Below are 20,105 nucleotides of genomic sequence, written 5' to 3' on the forward strand. Positions count from 1 at the left end.
CACTCCTTACAGAATTTAGGGGGAAGAAATATGACTGCTCAGTTAATTCTCTATAAAGGGTCTCTCAACAACCCTTTATAAAATCTTTCTTTTCCTAGTTGACTTCAAATTTCCTGAAATCTGGAAATTGACAGTCCACAGCTGCTGCTGCTGCTAAATCGCTTCAGTCGTGTCCGACTCTGTGCGACCCCACAGACTGGGGCCCACTGTCTCTGGGCTTCTCCAGGCAAGAACACTGGAGTGGGTTGCCATTTCCTTCTCCAATGCATGAAAGTGAAAAGCGAAAGTGAAGTTGCTCAGTCGTGCCCGACTGTTAGCGACCCCATGGACTGCAGCTTACCAGCCTCCTCTATCCATGAGATTTTCCAGGCAAGAGTACTGGAGTGGGGTGCCATTGCCTTCTCTGCAGTCCATGGCTAACTATGGTTAAATATGAGGTGATGGCTTGCAGATATAAAAAAATGTTAACATGCATGGAGATTTGTGGTAGAGGTCCTGGGGCAGATGCAGGAAGAGACACTAAGACTGAAGAAGTTACACTGAATTGATGTGACAGAAGCTTCTTAGGTCACAAGCTCTCCGTGTCTGCTCTCCTTCTTACCCTGGCATCATGTGATATGGGTTTGATATTAGAGAAATCTGAGGTCAGAGGCTGGGAATATTGTATCTGGGGACTAACTTGCCTCCATATATTTTAAGCATGTATCTTCCCTTCTCGTTCCTGGGACACCCTGCACTTCAGCCAGCAGGTAATGCTCTTTAACTCTCTTTTTGAAATACGTGTAGTCTCCCTAGAACAGGTGGTAGAAGCTACAAGACAGAGACAGAAATAATGGGAAGAACTAGGCATCTGACATATGATCAGGTGTTTCCACTAAAGCTGCTTCTCTCCACTAAACAGAAGGCCTATGCTCTAAAGTAGCTTTTGGCTCAGGGAGACTTAATTTATTTTCCTTCTTACTACAATGCTTTAACATGAGGCCCTTGAAAGAGGAGCAAAAAACTGCTTGCAGAATTAGATCTGGAAACAACTCTCTCTTCTATCTTTTGCAGGACTCCTAAGCTGAAGTGAAGGTGATGATACTCAAGCAAAAACCTTCTGTCCCAGGAGCATGAAAAAGTTTCCTAATTCACTCAATTTTTCCACGATAGTACTTCTTAGGGTCTAGTTTCCTCTTGGTTGAGTGACCCTGCAGAAGATGGCTTCCTCAGCCCTTATTCTTGACCTGGAAGTCCTCAATATTGATTGCAATACCTTATGTTGATTTTTTTCTGGTGCTTTCTCTTTTTAACCTTTACTGCCTCCTGTGCATCTGAACTCATCTTCTGCCCACATTCTTCATAAAGTCTTTCTCAAATAAATATGGAGCGAACAACTTTTGCTTTATACAATTTCAAGGAAGGAAGTAGAAAGAACAGAAATGCATCATAAAACAATAATGGTTTTATTTACATTACTGAAGTTTTGTCACTCCAAAGATTTTCCTGTTTCCTTTCTTGTTTTTTTCTTGGATTTTCTGTATTTTCTAATTAGGAATATTTGCCTGAACTAGAACTAGAACCTGTTTCGTGGCAGTCTCCTACATCTTTGTGTTCTCAAAGACAAAAACACAAGTTTCTTCACACCATGGGTTACAGAAAGGGGCAAAAAAAAAAATCTAAGAAATATAGGTGACTTGTCAGGGCTTAATGGCCTGATAATTTCTGTAATCTTGTTCTTTTTTCTCTTTTCCTTTTTTTTTTTTTTTAAGAAAATATCCAATCATGGGTACTTTTTGAACTCTTTTATTAGGTTAATGATGGGCTTCAACACTTACTGAGTCTAAACTCCTACAGCTTGCCAATGCAACAGGCCAGTCAATTGAGAGACAATATGTTAGGACAAGGAATAGGGACTTTATTTAGAAAACCAACAGCCCAAGAAGGTGGTGGGTTGCTGGCATTTGAAGTATTGGTTAACTCTGGAGCAGTGAACAGCCAAACTTGAGTTTGGTAACATTCATTGTGGTGGCATGGGAAGTTGGAAAGAAGATGAAATGAAGCGTTAGTTGCTCGACTGAGACCTACTCTTTGTGACCACATGGGCTGTAGCCCACCAGGCTCCTCTGTCCATGGAATTCTCCAGGTAAGAATACTGGAGTGGATTGTCGTTCCCTTCTTCAGAGAAAGTAGATAGGAGGCAGAAAAACATCTCTGTAGATTCATGCAAACAAATATAAGTAAAGAAATAAAAGATGTAAGAAGCTAAAATTTTTAATTTATAGTTGACATGAATTTGACTACCTCCAATAACTACAGGGTATGTATTTCCTTGATACAAAGAATATCTACAAAATAAATCATATGCTATGGCCATAAAACAAGTTGCACAAAGCGTCACAGGAATAAAATCATATAGAATATATTCCCTGACAACAATCTTTTAATATTATAATTAATAACATTGAGAAAATAGCCAAACTTTTGGCAGTGAGGTAATACACTTCTAAATAATATATGGCTTATGAAAGAACAAATCAAATGAGAAATAAGAAAATATTTTAAACAAATAGTAAAACAGATTTTCAAGATTTGTGATATGAAACCAAAACTGTTCCTAAAGAAAAATTTAGAAGTTTAAATGCTTAAATTATAAAAGGACAAATATACAAAAATCAGAGATACGAAAGCTTAAGTTAATCAGGAAAAAGTGAATTTAATTTTTAAAAGTAGAAGAAAAAATAATGCAAGAGAGAAAATAAATACAGTTGAAAATTGATGTTTATTTAAAAAAAGGAAAGAAACAGAGTCAGAAGTTTTTGTTTTTTTTTAAATAAACCTGAAAGATTGATAAGGAAAAAAATAAAAGAAAAATCCAAATAATGAACATTTGGAATTTAAAAGATGCAATTCTTACAGATTCTATAGGTATTAAAAAGATACCAATAGGATATTATAAAGAATTTTGTGCTAGTAGATTTGCTATTTTAGGTGAAATTCATTGAGAGACAGCACATTTCACAATCTATTTTTATATAACAAATCATACCTTGAGGTCTATCCAATAAAGAGAGGACTATCATATTAATTTGTGCCCCATGACAGCAGTCCCCAGCCTTTTTGGCACCAGGGACCAATTTCGCAGGAGGCAGTTTTTCCATGCACGAGGGCAGTGGGAGAGGGCTATGGTTAAGGTGGTAAATCGAGTGTTGGGGAGTGCCAGACCAAGCAGCTTTGCTCACTGGCTGGCTGCTCACCTCCTGCTATGTGGCCCAGTTCCTAACAGGTCCACAGCCTGGGGGTTGGAGACCCCTGCCCTATGAGATAAGTCTGAATTATCCAGGTTTCTGGTTGTTTCAGGGTAGATTTGTACAGTCACAATTTTCAACACTTCTTGCTTAGGAAAACTTGGAGACTTTGACTACATCTCTTTGCTTTCCCAAGATGTTTTGTAGTTAAACTTCACGATGATAATTTAACAGTGATTTACCAGAAATGAGCCACAAGTTTTCCCCAACATTTCATGGCTTAAGCTTCAGTGTTACCAAGACTATCAAGAATTTCACAACACACTTAGTGTGAATCTTCTTACAGTGACTATATCTTTAACTAACAAAGAGGGACAACCAGAGGCACTCTGAGATGCCCATCTAGGTAAACATTCCAGTGATTTGTCCAAATAGGAGCATAGCAAGGAGTTTGTTTTGCAGAGCCTTGAAACACATGCCTATAGAACTCTAGGGTGGGAAAAGCATCATGGTCAGACTGGAGATATTACAGTTAATGCAGTTAATAACAGCAGTAGCACCGAAGGAGATGATGACAGCTAAAAGAAGTTAGGGTTTAACTCCTGTTCCGGAAGAACATAAACCAACTGGTATGTATTTTGCCCAGATGGCAGAATCAACTCCTATAGGACTGATTCTTTATATCTTTCTGTTTTTCATAGTTTACAATTTTTAGAAGCAGTAAGTTTTCCTCACTTTTGGAGAAGTTTAATGCTTCTAATAGTTATTATGTTATCTTTTGCTGTAGTTATTAGAAAACATCCCCCCCCCCCCCGGTAAACAATATAGCAAGGTCATTTTTTAAATTAACTGAGCCATTGGTTCTCGTTTTGACAATTGACTAGACTCCTCTGAAGGACTTTTCTTTAAGGTCAGGTCCCAGATTCTGAACTATAAATTCTGTCAGTCTCAGGATACAGCATGCTTGGGGCTGGTGCATGGGGATGACCCAGAGAGATGTTATGGGCAGGGAGGTGTTTGGGAACACATGTAAGAATTAAAGATTTTAAAATTAAAAAAATAAAAATAAAATAAAAAAAATTCTGTGAGGGTGTCTTTCTCACACTGCTCATCTTTAGATCTCTAGGTGGATGTTTAATAACATCAGTTTTTATACACTTAGCTTCCTGGTATAACTTATGGAATAAACAAATGACCAAATTATGTATCATAGCAGTTATTAGTGAGGGTTATATACTCCTCCAACATTCTCAAAATTGCTCTACGATATTGAATGTAATATTCTCCTGGTTGCAACAACACAACTTCCAATTGTACTGAACTCTCACTGGGGTCTGGGGACCTAAGTTTTCCTCACATTCAGGGTCAATAATGACATTCACCTAACTCTTCAAAAAGTTTTAAACTTTCCACATTACTAGAAATATATGTTTCCAAAGTAACTGATATACTATTTCTGTTCTATTCCAAAATGCTCATACTTGCACTACATTATACTGATAAGTCCTAACTAACAGTTGAACACAATATTCAATATAGGAATATGGAGTGCTCTATATGCAGGTCAGGAAGCAACAGTTAGAACTGGACATGGAACAACAGACTGGTTCTAAATAGGAAAAGGAGTACGTCAAGGCTGTATATTGTCACCCTGCTTATTTAACTTATATGCAGAGTACATCATGAGAAACGTTGGGCTGGAAGAAGCACAAGCTGGAATCAAGATTGCCGGAAGAAATATCAATCACCTCAGATATGCAGATGACACCACCCTTATGGCAGAAAGTGAAGAGGAACTAAAAAGTCTCTTGATGAGAGTGAAAGAGGAGAGTGAAAAAGTTGGCTTAAAGCTCAACATTCAGAAAACAAAGATCATGGCATCTGACCCCATCACTTCATGGCAAATAGATGGGGAAACAGTGGAAACAGAGTCAGACTTTATTTTTTGGGGCTCCAAAATCACTGCAGATGGTGACTGCAGCCATTAAATTAAAAGACGCTTACTCCTTGGAAGGAAAGTTATGACCAACCTAGACAGCATGTTGAAAAGCAGAGATACTACTTTGCCAACAAAGGTCCATCTAGTCAAGGGTATGGTTTTTCCAGTGGTCATGTATGGATGTGAGAGTTGGAGTGTGAAAAAAGCTGAGCACCGAAGAATTGATGCTTTTGAACTGTGGTGTTGGAGAAGACTCTTGAGAGTCCCTTGGACTGCAAGGAGATCCAACCAGTCCATTCTAAAGGAGATCAGCCCTGGGTGTTCTTTGGAAGGAATGATGCTAAAGCTGAAACTCCAGTACTTTGGCCACCTCATGAGAAGAGTTGACTCATTGTAAAAGACTCTGATGCTGGGAGGGATTGGGGGCAGGAGGAGAAGGGGACGATAGAGGATGAGATGGTTGGATGACATCACCGACTCGATGGATGTGAGTTTGAGTGAACTCTGGAAGATGATGATGGAAGGGAGGCATTGTGTGCTGCGATTCATGGGGTTGCAAAGAGTTGGACACAACTGAGCGACTGAACCGAACTGAACTTATCTTCAATTAGAAGGAGATTAGTAGGGAGCTATGAATATCATCACATAAGAGAAATGCAACTTTTTTTCATTTCCAGAGGAGACTAACAGTTCTGGTCATGGGAATATTCTGAATAAATTGTCATTGTACCACATCAGGTCTCTCAATTCATATAATGTTGCCATTTGTTAGAAAACTTAGTCTGATTGATACATATATCCATGAATTAGAGTGAGGAGAATGGTTTTGATCTAGGGGCACTATTTTCTTCAGAAATTCAGTGTGAGGTTGAATGAGATAATGGCTGAGCTTATTGGGGTTTGGAGTCACCTATCTCTTTGCAACCCCATAGACTATAGTCCTAGGAATTCTCCAGGCCAGAATACTGGAGTGGGTAGGCTTTCCCTTCTCCAGGCGATCTTCCCAACTCAGGGATCAAAGCCAGATCTCCTGCCTTGCGGGTGGATTCTTTACCTGCTGAGCCACAAGGGAAGCCCACAACTTACTATAACTTGACTCAATGAGGAGTGCACAATTCATTAGCTTTGTATCCTTGCAAAGGTTGTTTAACCTCTGACAATCATTTTATTCTTACCTATGTATTTTGAGAAGACTACTTAAATCACTGAGATGATGTGAGAATTAAAACACCAGTATAGTATACTAACACATATATATGGAATTTAGAAAGATGGTAATGATAACTCTGTATGCGAGACAGCAAAAGAGACACAGATATAAAGAACAGACTTTTGAACTCTGTGGGAGAGGGAGAGGGTGGGATGATTTGGGAGAATGGCATTGAAACATGTATACTATCATGTAAGAAATGAATCGCTAGTCTAGGTTCGATACAGGATACAGGATGCTTGGGGCTGGTGCACTGGGATGACCCAGAGAGATGATATGGGGAGGGTGGTGGGAGGGGGGTTCAGGGTTGGGAACTCATGTACACTTGGCGGCGGATTCATGTCAATGTATGGCAAAACCAATACAGTATTGTAAAGTATATATAAAAAAAAGAACAGGATAAAAAACGTGTAAAATGCCATTGTGAATTCTGTATACAAAAATCTCAAATATTGCTCAATACATTTTAGGAATTTTAATTGTAGCATGGAGAGTACTCTGTTACTAGACATTAAGGCATGTAAAGGAGGTTTGCTTATTAGAACTGGGGTGGGGTGTAAATTAACACAACTTTAAACAGGGAGTTGTACTTTAAAGTTCAATGGCACCCCACTCCAGCATTCTTGCCTAGAAAATCCCGTGGACGGAGGAGCCTGGTGGGCTGCAGTCCATGGGGTCGCTAAGAGTCTGACATGACTGAGCGACTTCACTTTCACTTTTCACTTTCATGCATTGGAGAGGGAAATAGCAACCCACTCCAGTGTTCTTGCCTGGAGAATCCCAGGGACGGGGGAGCCTTGTGGGCTGCCGTCTATAGGGTCGCACAGAGTCGGACAAGACTGAAATGACTTAGCAGCAGCTGCATCTGAGAGATTGTATTTATATTCAAATAAAGTGTAATAAACCTAAAAGTAGAATTGTAGTGTTTAAAATTATATAACTATAATAAAGGCTGTAACATAGTTTTTCAATAGCATTCTATTTTAAATTGTAGTATAGTTGATATACAATATTATAAGATACAGGTATGCAACATACTAATTCACAATTTTAAAAGGTTAAACTCCACTTATAGACATTATAAAATATTAGCTCCATTCCATCTGTTGTACAATATATCCTTGTAGCTTATTTTTTATTTTATACATAATAATTTGTACCTCTTAACCCCCTGCCCTTTTTTGCCCCGCCTCATTTCCCTCTTCCCACTGGTAACCACTAGCTTGTTTTCTGATTCTTTTCGCTATAAAACCTAGTTTGTTTTGGGCTTCCCAGGTGGCACTAGGGGAAAGAACCCACCTGTCAACGCAGATAGACATAAGAGACACAGGTTTGATCCCTGGGTTGGGAAGATTCCATGGAGGAGGGCGTGGCAACCTACTCCAGTATTCTTGCCTGGAGAATCCCGTGGATAGAGGAGCCTGGCAGGTTGTAGTCCATAGGATCGCACAGAGTTGGACACGACTGAAGCGACTTAGCATACAAGCACGTGCTAGTTTGTTTTAGTTTTTAGATTCCACATATAACAGCTATCATACAATATCACACAATATCTGTCTTGCTCTCCCTGACATAACACCGGTCCAATTCCCTCCATGTAGCTGCAAATGGCAAAATTTCATTATTTTTTGTTGGCTATATACACCACATCTCCTTTATCCATTCATCTGTTGATTGACACTAGTCTCCATACTTTGGCAATTATAATTAATGCTGCATGAATCATTTTGAATTAGTGTTTTCTTTTCTTTTTCCTTCTAGATATATACCCAGAAATGGAATTGCTGGATTCTATTTTTAGTTTTTTGAAAAACCTCCATGAAATCTTCCACAGTGGCTGCACCAATTCACATTCCCACCAACAGTGTACGAGTGTTCCCTTTTCTCTACATCCTCTCCCACATGTGTTACTTGTGTTCTTTTTGATGATAACCATTCCTACAGGTGTGAGATTATATCTCACTGTGGTCTTAATTTGCCTTTCTTTGATGATCAATGATGTTGAGTATTTTACATGCGCCCAGTGGCCATCTGTATGTCTTCTTTAGAAAAATACGTATTCAGATATTTTGCTCATTTTTAAATTGGGTTGTTTGGTTTTTAAAATTTAATTTTGAGTTGTATGAGCTGTTTATATATTTTGGATATTAATTCCTTATCATTCATGCTATTAGCAAATATTATCTACCATTCAGTCTTTTCATTTTGTCAATGCTTTGCTTTACTGTGCAAAAACTTTAAGGTTTAATTAGGTCCCATTTGTTTATTTTTGCTTTTATTCCCTTTGCTTCAGGAATCAGATCCATAAAATTCTGCTATGATCTCTGTCAAATAATGTTCTGCCTATGTTTTCGTCTAGAACTTATGTGGCTCCTGGTCTTACTTTTAAGCATTAATCCATTTTGAGTTTATTTTTGTATATGGTGTTAGAGAATGTTTTGATTTCATTTTTTTACATGGAGCAGCCCTGTTTTCCCAGCACTAATTATTGAACAGACTGTCTTTTCTCCGTTGTATATTTTTGTCTCCTTTTCATAGTGTTCTATTTCTTGAACACATCATAATAAATTTAATAGCAAGGTCTTCTCATATCTTTCTTTAGGATAAAGCACAAGAGGAGATGTATTTAAGGGACATATTTCCAATAAAATGAGGAAATCATAATGAGTACTGGGAGTAAAAGGTCGAACACATTTTCATACAAACACTAATTATGCTAAAACTGAGTTATTGTGCCAAAGATTGACTTTGAGTCCTTTATCAATTCTTCAGTTCCCTGCATATTTTGATTTGGACAGTTGGCCTTTTCACACTGTTAGATTGTGCACTCTACAAAGGTATCTTTAATACCTTCTAGTCCACAGAGATTGTCTCTTTTAAGTTTCTTTATTTTTTTTCTGGAGGTGTCACTAAAGTCAGTGACAGTATCAGGAGACATATTTGAAAAACCTTTTTTACTCGGGTTAAATTATTGTCTAGCTTTAAATTTTCTTTAGCTTATTGAGACATCTCAAGCTGTTAGGAGGGACAGGCTGCTGTCTAATCAACAGCGATAATTCTATCATATCATCAGTTACCAGGAGATGCTGTTCCTTGAGGAGTCCACAGAATCACAGCACTTTTCAGTACTGAAGCAACTGAAAGGTCACAGTGCCTTCATTTCAACTGTAGAGGGTAAGTAATTTCCCCAAATCTGTAAGACTAAGTTGCAGTGAAACAAGGGACTGATTAAAGGTCTCCTAGACATTTCTTTGCCAACAAAGGTCCATCTAGTCAAGGCTGTGGTTTTTCCAGTGGTCATGTATGGATGTGAGTGTTGGACTGTGAAGAAAGCTGAGCACCGAAGAATTGATGCTTTTGAACTGTGGTGTTGGAGAAGACTCTTGAGAGTCCCTTGGACTGCAAGGAGATCCAACCAGTCCATTCTAAAGGAGATCAGCCCTGGGATTTCTTTGGAGGGAATGATGCTGAAGCTGAAACTCCAGTACTTTGTACATCTCATGCAAAGAGTTGACTCATTGGAAAAGACTCTGATGCTGGGAGGGATTGGGGGCAGGAGGAGAAGGGGACGACCAAGGATGACATGGCTGGATGGCATCACTGACTCGATGGATGCGAGTCTGAGGTTGAACTCTGGGAGTTGGTGATGAACAGGGAGACCTGGTGTGCTGCGATTCATGGGGTTGCAAAGAGTCGGACACGACTGAGTGACTGAACTGAACTGAACTTGCAATCATTTTCTGTCCACCACCTCAACTTCTAAACACATCCACACATACATTTGTCAAAATAGCTTTCTCCAAATGCAGAGGAAAGAAACAATCCTAAGAGTCAAACTTGTGTATATTAATAATTCACTGGCCAGCATACAGATGGCTCACAACAAGGGCTCAATTAAAATGTTTCATATGTGACTGGACAAACCTTTGAAGCAATAAATGAAAACCTTTTAAGGGAGGAAGTTCTAAAGTTTCAGAAGAGGACGCTCATACTAAATCTCTGCTCAGCAACTGATGATGCTTCTCATCTCTGGTGCTGATTGGTTCTCCGACACTGAGATCACCCAATTCAGGAACAAAGATATGAGGCCTTGGTTGGTATCACTTGGAACGTGGATGGAGGAGGACTCATGTCTTCACTGAGTGAGACTTCCCTGCTCCCCCACACTTTGTCGTTTCCTGTTCTCCAGCATGGTGTGACTGTGTTTCCATAGAGGCTCCTGGATGGCAGCTCTGACAGTGATACTGATAGTGATGAACCCTCCCCTGGCTTGGGCCAAGGACACCCCCACATAAGTGTCTGCCTTGGGGCAGGGGGTGAGCTATCATGGGATGGGGGAAGGAAGGGAGCTAGCTTTGTCACTGTGTTCAGGCCATGTCCCTTAAAATTGTGACATATTCTCCATACCTATATATAGTGGCTAAGCTGAGTCTGAATAATTGGTAACATTTCTGATGTTCATATGTAACATCAGTGTGCCTTATGGAATATTTCAATATATAGGGGAAAGTTTAATTCATTTCACATTTATTATTTGAAAATTTCCTTAAAGATTTACACTATGTACTAGAGATCATGGCTATGTGCTGAGGAACATGAATTCTCCTCTGGAGTTTATTATCAATTTTATTATGAAGTTGAGCTTTGGTTGCCAAATAAAATATAAGACAGTCAGTTAAATTTAAATTTGAATTTCAAATAAACAGCAAATAATTTATCCAGAATCTTTCATTGGGAACACTGTATTTTTATTTGCTAAATGGCACATGGCCAAGGGATGGCCAACTATATGTATGGCCATACATACAGTTCTGTTACTATATACACAGAATAGGACTGTGGACTAGCATTGCTAACCACAACCATGTAGGTTGATACATATAAGCTACAGTGAATAGCAACTTCGCACTTTATTTTTTAACTTTCTTGTCTCTCAAGTAGGACCTCAGAGGATTTGTGAATAGTAAGACATGGATGGTCTGATCCAGGTTCCTCTCCTCCCTAGAATCATACCTAAAGGGCCAGAGAGCTTTAGGAAGGTTTGTTCAGTTTTGGTAAACTATCTAATTGAGAATGTCATCTTTTCTTAGTTTCCCCCCTTCTGAGGGGACTTGATTACAGAAGTGAGAGTTCTATATCTGACCAAGGCTGGCAATTTGATATCTACTAGTATTATTGAGAGTAGGGAATCAAAAGTTAGAAGATAAGTTAGTTTGGGCCATTGTACTGGATGAAATTGCTGTGGCTGAAATTTACTACTAAATATAAGTAATGGCTCAGTGGAATGAAAATCAAGAAGGATGATGATGATGTGAGGAATAAATTAACATGGCTTAGAGACTGACTGGGGCTTCCAGGTGGCACTAGTGGTAAGGAGACTTAAGAGGTGTGGGATTGACCCCTGGATGGGGAAGATCCCCTGGAGAAAGGCATGGCAACCCTGCTCAGTATTCTTGCCTGGAGAATCCTATGGACAGAAGAACTTGGCAGGCTACGGTCCATGGTGTAGCAGAGACGGACACAGCTGAGGCAACTTAGCACACATGCACTGACTTGTTGACAAGGCAAACAAATCAGTAAACCTTCCTTTCAAACAAATTCAGTAACAAATGTGCTGGAAAAATAGCTTTGCACTGGGTCCAGATTTTTAAAAAACATATTTCATGTAACATCAATGTTTTTAACAGATATAATATTCCATTTAAAATGCAATTCTCAGCACACCATCATTAGCAGTGTTTTTCTTTTTTAATCACTGATTTTTCAGATGGTTTACCTCATGATTCTTAGGCAGTACATCCCTTTCATCTCCTTCCTTTGCCAAAGCAACTTTAGGCGATATCTGGAGCTATTTTTTATTGTCACAACTGGGGGACTATTCTGATACCTAGTGTGTAGAAGCCAGAGATGCAGGAAAACAGACTAAAATGTATAAAACAGCACATTCACAACAAACAATTACCTGATCCAAAATGTCAACAGTGTTGAAGTTAAAAACATCGGATTGCACTGTGTTATATATACAAAGTCTAGGCCCACACTTTTACTCACCTTTCAATTCAGTTCCTTGTGGTTTACGTTACCAGGCTTTTACCAAAAAAGCCAGCAGTTGTATACAGTCACCATTTTCTTGAACTTGTTCAGTCAATGCAAGTTCAGTTCATTTCAGTCGCTCAGTCATGTCCAACTCTTTGCAACCCCATGGACTGCAGCACACCAGGCTTCCCTGCCCATCACCAACTTCCAGAACTTGCTCAAACTCTTGTCCAAAAGTCGGTGATCCCATCCAACCATCTCATCCTCTGTCATCCCCTTCTCCTCTGGTCCTCAATCTTTCATAGCATCAGAGTCTTTTCCAATGAGTCAGTTCTTGGCATCAGGTGGTCAAAGTATTGGAGCTTCAGCTTCAGCATCAGTCCTTCCAGTGAATATTCAGGACTGATTTCCTTTAGGATGGAATGATTGAATCTCCTCACAGTCCAAGGGACTCTCAAGAATCTTCTGCAGCACCACAGTTCAAAAGCATCAATCTTCGGCACTCAGCTTTCTTTATGGTCCAACTCTCACATCCATATATAGCTACTGGAAAAACCATAGCTTTGACTAGACAGACTTTGTTGGCAAAGTAATGCCTCTGCTTTTTAATAAGCTGTCTAGGTTGGTCATAGCTTTCTTCCAAGGAGCGTCTTTTAATTTCATGGCTGCATTCACCACCTGCAGTGATTTTGGAGCCCAAGAAAATAGAGTCTGTCACTGTTTTCCCATCTATTTGCCTTGAAGTAATGGGAACAGATGCCATGATCTTAGTTTTTTGAATGTTGAGTTTTAAGCCAGCTTTTTCACTCTCCGCTTTCACTTTCATCAAGAGGCTCTTTAGTTCCTCTTCGCTTTCTGCCATAAGGGTGGTGTCATCTGCATATCTGAGGTTATTGATATTTCTCCTGGCAATCTTTATTCCAGCTTGTGCTTTATTCAGGCCAGTGTTTCTCATGCTGTACTTTGCATGTAAATTAAATAAGCAGGGTGATAATATAGAGACTTTACATACTTTTTTCCCAATTTGGGAGTAGTCTATTCTGTGTCCAGTTCTAACTATCGCTTCTTGACCTGTATACAGATTTCTCAGAAGGCAGGTCAGGTAGTCTGGTATTCCCATCTCTTGAAGAATTTTCCACAGCTTGTTGTGATCCACACAGTCAAAGATTTGGGCATAGTCTACAAAGTAGAAGTAGATGTTTTTCTGGGACTCTCTGCATTTTTATTTTTTACTTTATGCAATGTTTTTCAATATTGCATCAGTTGTTCATCACCTGTTAACTTTCAACAGCTTGCTTTCGTAAGTCATAAGTAGTAGTGACTGCACACGTTTTTCAGTAAAATGCTTCAGTCTTCTGTGGTAATTGTATATTCTATGTTATTGAAAGGGCTTCCCAGGTGGCTCAATGGTAATGAATCTGTCTGCCATGCAGGAGACAAGAGTTTGATCTCTGTGTCAGGAAGATCCCCTGGAGAATAAAATAGCAACCCTCTCCAGTATTCTCACCCGGGAAAACTCATGGACAGAGGACCCATTGCGGGCTACAGTCCATGGGGTCACAAAAGAGTCAGACATGACTTAGTGGCTAATCCACATATTGAAATTGTTAAATGTTTTCATTTATTGATCTTAATTGCAGGGTTATTCTTTAACTCTGTTTTGATATTTTCACAGTTCAATTAAACAGAAAGATAAAACAAAAATATATACATATATATGATATAAAGGTATATTTATGCATGTGTGTGTATTAGTCATTCAGTTGGGTCCAACTCTTTGTGACCCCGTGGACTGCAGCCTGCCAGGCTCCTTTGTCCATGGAATTATCCAGGCCGGAATACTGGAGTGGGTAGCTTTTTGCTTCTCCAGGGGATCTTTGCAACCCAGGGGTTGAACCCATGTCTCCTGTATTGCAGCCAGATTCTTTACTGTCTGAGCCATCAGGGAAATCCCAAATATATGCATACATATATGTGTGATGTTTAAAATATTGAAAATATAGAAGCACATATGATGATAAGAACTGAGACACATCTAACCTTCTCAGGTCAGATCTTCCAAATGGATTTTTGCACCAATTTTTTTAAAAAAATCTGATTTTCTGAGTTTTTTGGATTTAGAAAGGCTGTTGTGGGATTGTGGACCTGTATTATAATGTTGTTTTTAATATCCTCAAAACTCTTCAGTAGTTTCTCTTTACATTTATTGTTACTGTAAAGCCAAGATCCTAACACACCCAGCTCCCTGGGATTTCTCATCTTTACTCTCCTTCCTCTCACTCAGTGCTCCAGTGAACTGTTTTCTTGTCATTTCTTGAACTGATGAAGAAATTCATCAGTTCTTTTATATTTTGGTCCATTGTATTATTTTATCTAAAATGTGACTCCTTTTCCCCAAAACTGATATTCATAGCCACTTTTCCTCTAGCTCATATCCACTTTCGTATCACATCATCACCATCTTCCTTTAGAGATGACTTCTTTGGCACCCTAATGTAATTTAGATTATCCTGTAACTCTCTGTTATAGATTTGCACATTTCTCTTTTGACATTTCTCACTCTCATCTAAATCCTTGCATGGTTGAATTTTTTCCATCACTTTTACTAAATATTAAGCTTCTTTGGATTCCTAGGGGGCAGCACAGGCCTGAAGCTCACCAGTAAAGAAGTAGGTGCTCTGGAGGAAGAGCTAAAGAACTTGTAAAGGTGAGAGGAGGGGGTCACGAGTGTCTTTCTGGTCGGGGCTTCAGGGAAGAGTGGTGATGGGGAAAATCCTGGGCCAGCTCAGGCTTGAAGGGCTCCAGTCAACCACTGAAGCCACTTGGAGACCAGAGGGGTCTCCTCTGCCCACCTTCGCCTGCCTCCACTGTAGGCAGATGAAAGAAGGACCCTTGGTGGTTGAGGGGTGCCTGTGGAGCCAAAGAGGGAGTCTTAGTGGCCCTCCTGTGCTTGGGCAGCCCTCATTCATGGCCATCACATCAGTTCCTTCCTGGAAGCCCACCAGGGTGACTGAATCCTGCTGTTCCCACAGCACATTACATGGTGCAGGGCAAGTCCAAGTGTCATTTCTCCATCCGGACTGAGTGGGTGCAGTTCTTGGAAGATACTTCTATAATCAGAAGGAGTTGGTGCATTTTGACAGTGACTACATGGGTGAGTTCAGGGCAGTGACCGAGCTGGGCAGGCTCTGAGCTGAGAGTTGGAATCACCAGAAGGACTTTGTGGAGTGGGCATGGGCTGTGTTGGACGTGTTCTGCAGACACAACTACCGGGTTGGAGAGAGCTTCATGGTGTAGCAGCAAAGTGAGTGTGGGGGTGGGCAGCCAGAAGACTGGGGACAGTGTGTGTGTGTGTGTGTGTGTGTGAGAGAGAGAGAGAGAGAGAGAGACAAAGAGACAGAGAGACTAAGTCCCAGAGTTGTTTTATGAGCAAGTTGAGTGCAGAAGAATTGATGCTTTTGAACTGTGGTGTTGGAAAAGACTCTCGAGAGTCCCTTGGACTGCAAGGAGATCCAACCAGTCCATCCTAAAGGAGATCAGTCCTGGGTGTTCATTGGAAGGACTGATGTTGAAACTCCAATACTTTGGCCACCTAATGCAAAGAGCTGACTCACTGGAAAAGACCCTGATGCTGGGAAAGATTGAAGTGGGAGGAGAAGGGGACGACAGAGGATGAGATGGTTGGATGGTATCACTGACTCAATGGACATGAGTTTGGATAAACTCTGGGGGTTGGTGATGGACAGGGAGGCCTGTTGTGCTTTAGTCCATGGGGTCGCAAAGAGCTGGACACGACTGAGTGACTGAACTGACTGATACTTAAGGAGGGTTCCTGTAAGAGCATGTTGCCTGAAGAAATGACACTCAGACTTGCCCTGCACCATGAAATGTGCTGTGGAAACTGAAGGATTCGGTCGCCCTGCTGGGCTCCCAGGAAGGAACTGATGTGACGGCCACCAATGAGGGCTGCCCAAGCGCAGGAGGGCCACTAGGGCTCGCTCATCGGCTCCACAGACACCCCTCAACCACCACAGGCTCTTCTTTTATCTGCCTGTGAGACTTTGTCAGTTATTGTGAAAGGAAAGAGACAGTGTGTGTGGTGCGGGGAGTACCCTGGAATCTGGGAGGACCAGGAGGGAGTGTGTGTGTGTGTGTGTGGGGGGGCAGTGCAGAAGGGAGACTCCAGGCATCCTTGATGGTCCTTGTGGGAGAAAAGAGTGGGGGAGGGGAGTCAACACTGGTGGGTGGGTGGTTAGAGAGGCGGGAGGGGACTTCAAGGTGTCTGTGGTTGGGGGGAGGATTTGGGGGGAGGAGAGGTGAGGAATGTTCAAGGATTGGCAGCATGTGAGGAGAGTCACAACCTGCTCTAGGTACACATCCTTTTAATACTGACCCCCCAGAAATAAGTGTGCAGGTGTCTGTGTGCAGAAGCATTTCATTGACAAAGAGCGAGCAGACTAATTCTTGAGAGACGGGGAACTTCTGAAGCACTTCTGATTACTCTAAGGCTTTGTTTATGTCTAAATTTCTTGCTTTTTTGGTTTTCTTTATTTCTACTTTTACATAGTTGAAATGCTTGTGAAACCAGCTTTCTGAATTATATTGATAGCTTTGCCACTTAACACACTTTCACTTTTTTTATAATGAATACTAATAGTATTTGTGTGGTTACATAGTATTTATTTTTATAGTTGTAAAATTGACATTACATTCCCTTTTGTTAGATATTTCTTTCATTATAGCCAAATACTTAGTTTAAAATTTACTTTTAAAAACGTTTAATTAAAATTTTATTTATTTCCGAGGTTCTTGAACATTTCTCATATATTTATTGGCTAATTGTTATTGCTGCCTTAAGAATTACATATTGTCTCTTATCTCTCTGGTCCTAGTATTTTCCTCTGTGATTTTATGGGTTCTCTATGTGTTAAGATGAACACATTGATGATTTTCTCCAGTTTGTGGTTTATATTTTGATTCAGTTCATTATTTTCCATTTTAGAAATTTAAATATTTTAATTTAATGTAATATACTGAGAAAATGTTAGTAATGGTTTACCATCGATCTTAAATCTACTATTTTGTGAAACTGTAAAAATATTTTCCCCCAGGTTTCTCCTTCTTGTTTTTGTTTGTTTGTTTGAACTGTGTTTATTGTGGCTGGTGGAGTTCAGAAAGAGGCACTAAGGGCATGTATCAGTAAATTCCAAACCCTGCCCCAAACTGAGGCGTTCTAAAGTGTGAGTGCCTGGACACAGCTTTCCCAGGATTTCATATTCTATCTCTACACTTACCCCACTACTCTTTCCTAAGTTATCCACATTACTTTGAACCTTATTTTCTCTCTAATGAAACAAAAATATGTAGCTAACACATATTGAAGGCTAAATTCCAGTTGTGGCTTAACATACTTTAGGTGCAATCATCCTCAGATAACCTTCAGAGATCACTTCATATTATTATCCTCCTTGGTAGGTTATAAAGCTGAGGTACAGAGAATGTGAATATTATACTAGGATCCATCAGTAGGAGAGAGAGCTTGGAACTGAACCCAGGCAGCATGGTTACAGAAGTTGTGCTATTCATGAATACACAATTGCTTTGCAAAAAATTATAAACACTTCCATTGAATAATGAATAAATGGTTCATTGGATAAATAAACCCACAAATTTCCTCCACATCTCTCATATCTAATGTGTTCACGCTGTAAGGGTTAAAGACAAGGCTCATGGCACTAACTACTGTTTAGCCACATGGCCAGCTCTAGTGGGGCCTGTCCAAGGCTGCAGTCTGGAACAGCAGACTGAATGAAGAAAGGCAGCCAGTCAGGGAGACTTACTGTCTCCTTCACTTAGTCCCTCTGCCTTTTCCCTCCTAGTGGAGCCTACAGTGTGTATTCTGCAAAGACCCAGCCCCTGCAGCACCACGACCTCCTGGTCTGCTCTGTGAATGGTTTCTACCCAGGGCACGTTGAAGTCAGGTGGTTCCGGAATGGCCATGAAGAGGAGGCTGGGGTGATCTCCACAGGCCTGATCCAGAATGGAGACTGGACCTTCCAGACCGTGGTGATGCTTGAAACAGTTCCTCAGAGTGGAGAGGTCTACACCTGCTAAGTGGATCACCCCAGCCAGATGAGCCCTCTCGCAGTGGAATGGAGTGAGAAGCTTTCTGACTTCATAAGTTCCCCACTCACCAAGGATGGGGCTTGCTTACCTCTGAATGTCAGTTTTCTCCTCGCTCAACACCATATTTTTTATTTGCTTCATGCTCTTTCTTTCTTAGCACAAACTGTTGGGGAGTAGCCATGATATCCTGTGATAGAAATCCTCTGATAGTTTACAGATATGCTTTGATAGTTTCTATCAATACCTATACCTGCTGGTGAGACAGTTCTTCCTGGCAGGCAGAGAAGAGGTGTCCCTGCTCAGAGTCTCCATGATATCACAGTTCATCAGTCCCCTTTGTTGGGCTGGACTTGTACATCTAATGCTGTTGCTCTGGATTCACTGTTATTTGAGAAGGAGCACATCCTCTACAATGTAGGGATCTTCTTGATATGAGAGGAGTCCAGTCTCAGCACTGCCTTTTATTAGCTCTGTCATACTAGACAAGCTACTTAACATCTTTGAGTCCCAGGCTCCACAACCATGAGATGGAGAAGTCATGGCTTTATGTCAGGGTTGTAAAATAGTTCGATGCCTTAACCTCGTAGCTACTCTGTGTGATTTTTAATCTCTTTTTTGTAATGACCAGGTATTCTAATTCTTCCAGGCAACCTTCTCTCATCCTCCAAGCTTAGGGAAGTTGGATTGGGATAAAGATCACTGAAACTGACTTCTTTTCTAGGGGCATGATCTGACTCTGCTCAGAGCAAGATGATGAGTGGAGTCAGGGGCTTTGTTCTGGGTCTGCTCTTCCTTGGGATCAGGTTGTTCATCTACTTTGGGAATCAGAAAGGTAAGGAACCTGTTGGCAGCTGATACTCACTTTTGAGTGAAGAAATATGGCTTTGCTCAGTTAGTTCTCTGAATATCAATGAACTCATTTAGAGTCTTTCCTTCCCTTGCGTGCATGCCTGCTAAATCACTTCAGTCATATTTAACCCTGTGATCCCATGGACTGTAGCCTGGCAGGCTCCTCTATTCATAGGATCCTCCAGGCAAGAATACTGGAGTGGGTCGCCATGCCCTCCTCTAGGGGATTTCCCCACCCAAGGATCAAACCCACTTCTCTTATTCTCTGCATTGGCAGGCAGGTTCTTTACTACTAGACCTACCTGGGAAGCCCCTATTGACCTCAATTTCCTGAAAGTCTAGGATTCAATAGGCTTTGGAAACTTAGAAACTTATGTTTGAAACATAAGAGATTATGGCATTTAGAGATAAGAAAAAGGTTAGCATGCATGGAGATTTAGGGTGGAGACCCTGGGACAGATGGACACCAAGGCTGATGAAATTACATTCCGTTTGTGAGAGGAAAGCTTCATGCTCTTGATGTCTGCTCTCCTGTCTGGCCTTGCAGGTTGGCCTCATGTGATGTGGGCTGTGGTATTAGAGAAATCTTAGAAGACTGATCTGGGCCTGGGGACACTGTGTTTTAGAGACTGACTTTCCTCCATTTATTTTAAGTATATTTCTTCCCTTCTCTTTCCCCAAACACTCTGGACTTCAGCCAACAGGTAATGCTCTTTAA

The 20,105-nt window shown here is 40.6% G+C and overlaps 1 pseudogene; it reads left to right on the forward strand.

Moving 5' to 3' along the window:
* The first annotated feature begins 10,566 nt into the window (after nt 1–10,566).
* On the forward strand, nt 10,567–20,105 carry LOC138097936 (DLA class II histocompatibility antigen, DR-1 beta chain-like; annotated as a pseudogene).

This window comes from Capricornis sumatraensis, chromosome 22, assembly GCF_032405125.1.
Source record: "Capricornis sumatraensis isolate serow.1 chromosome 22, serow.2, whole genome shotgun sequence".
Lineage (NCBI taxonomy): Eukaryota > Metazoa > Chordata > Mammalia > Artiodactyla > Bovidae > Capricornis > Capricornis sumatraensis.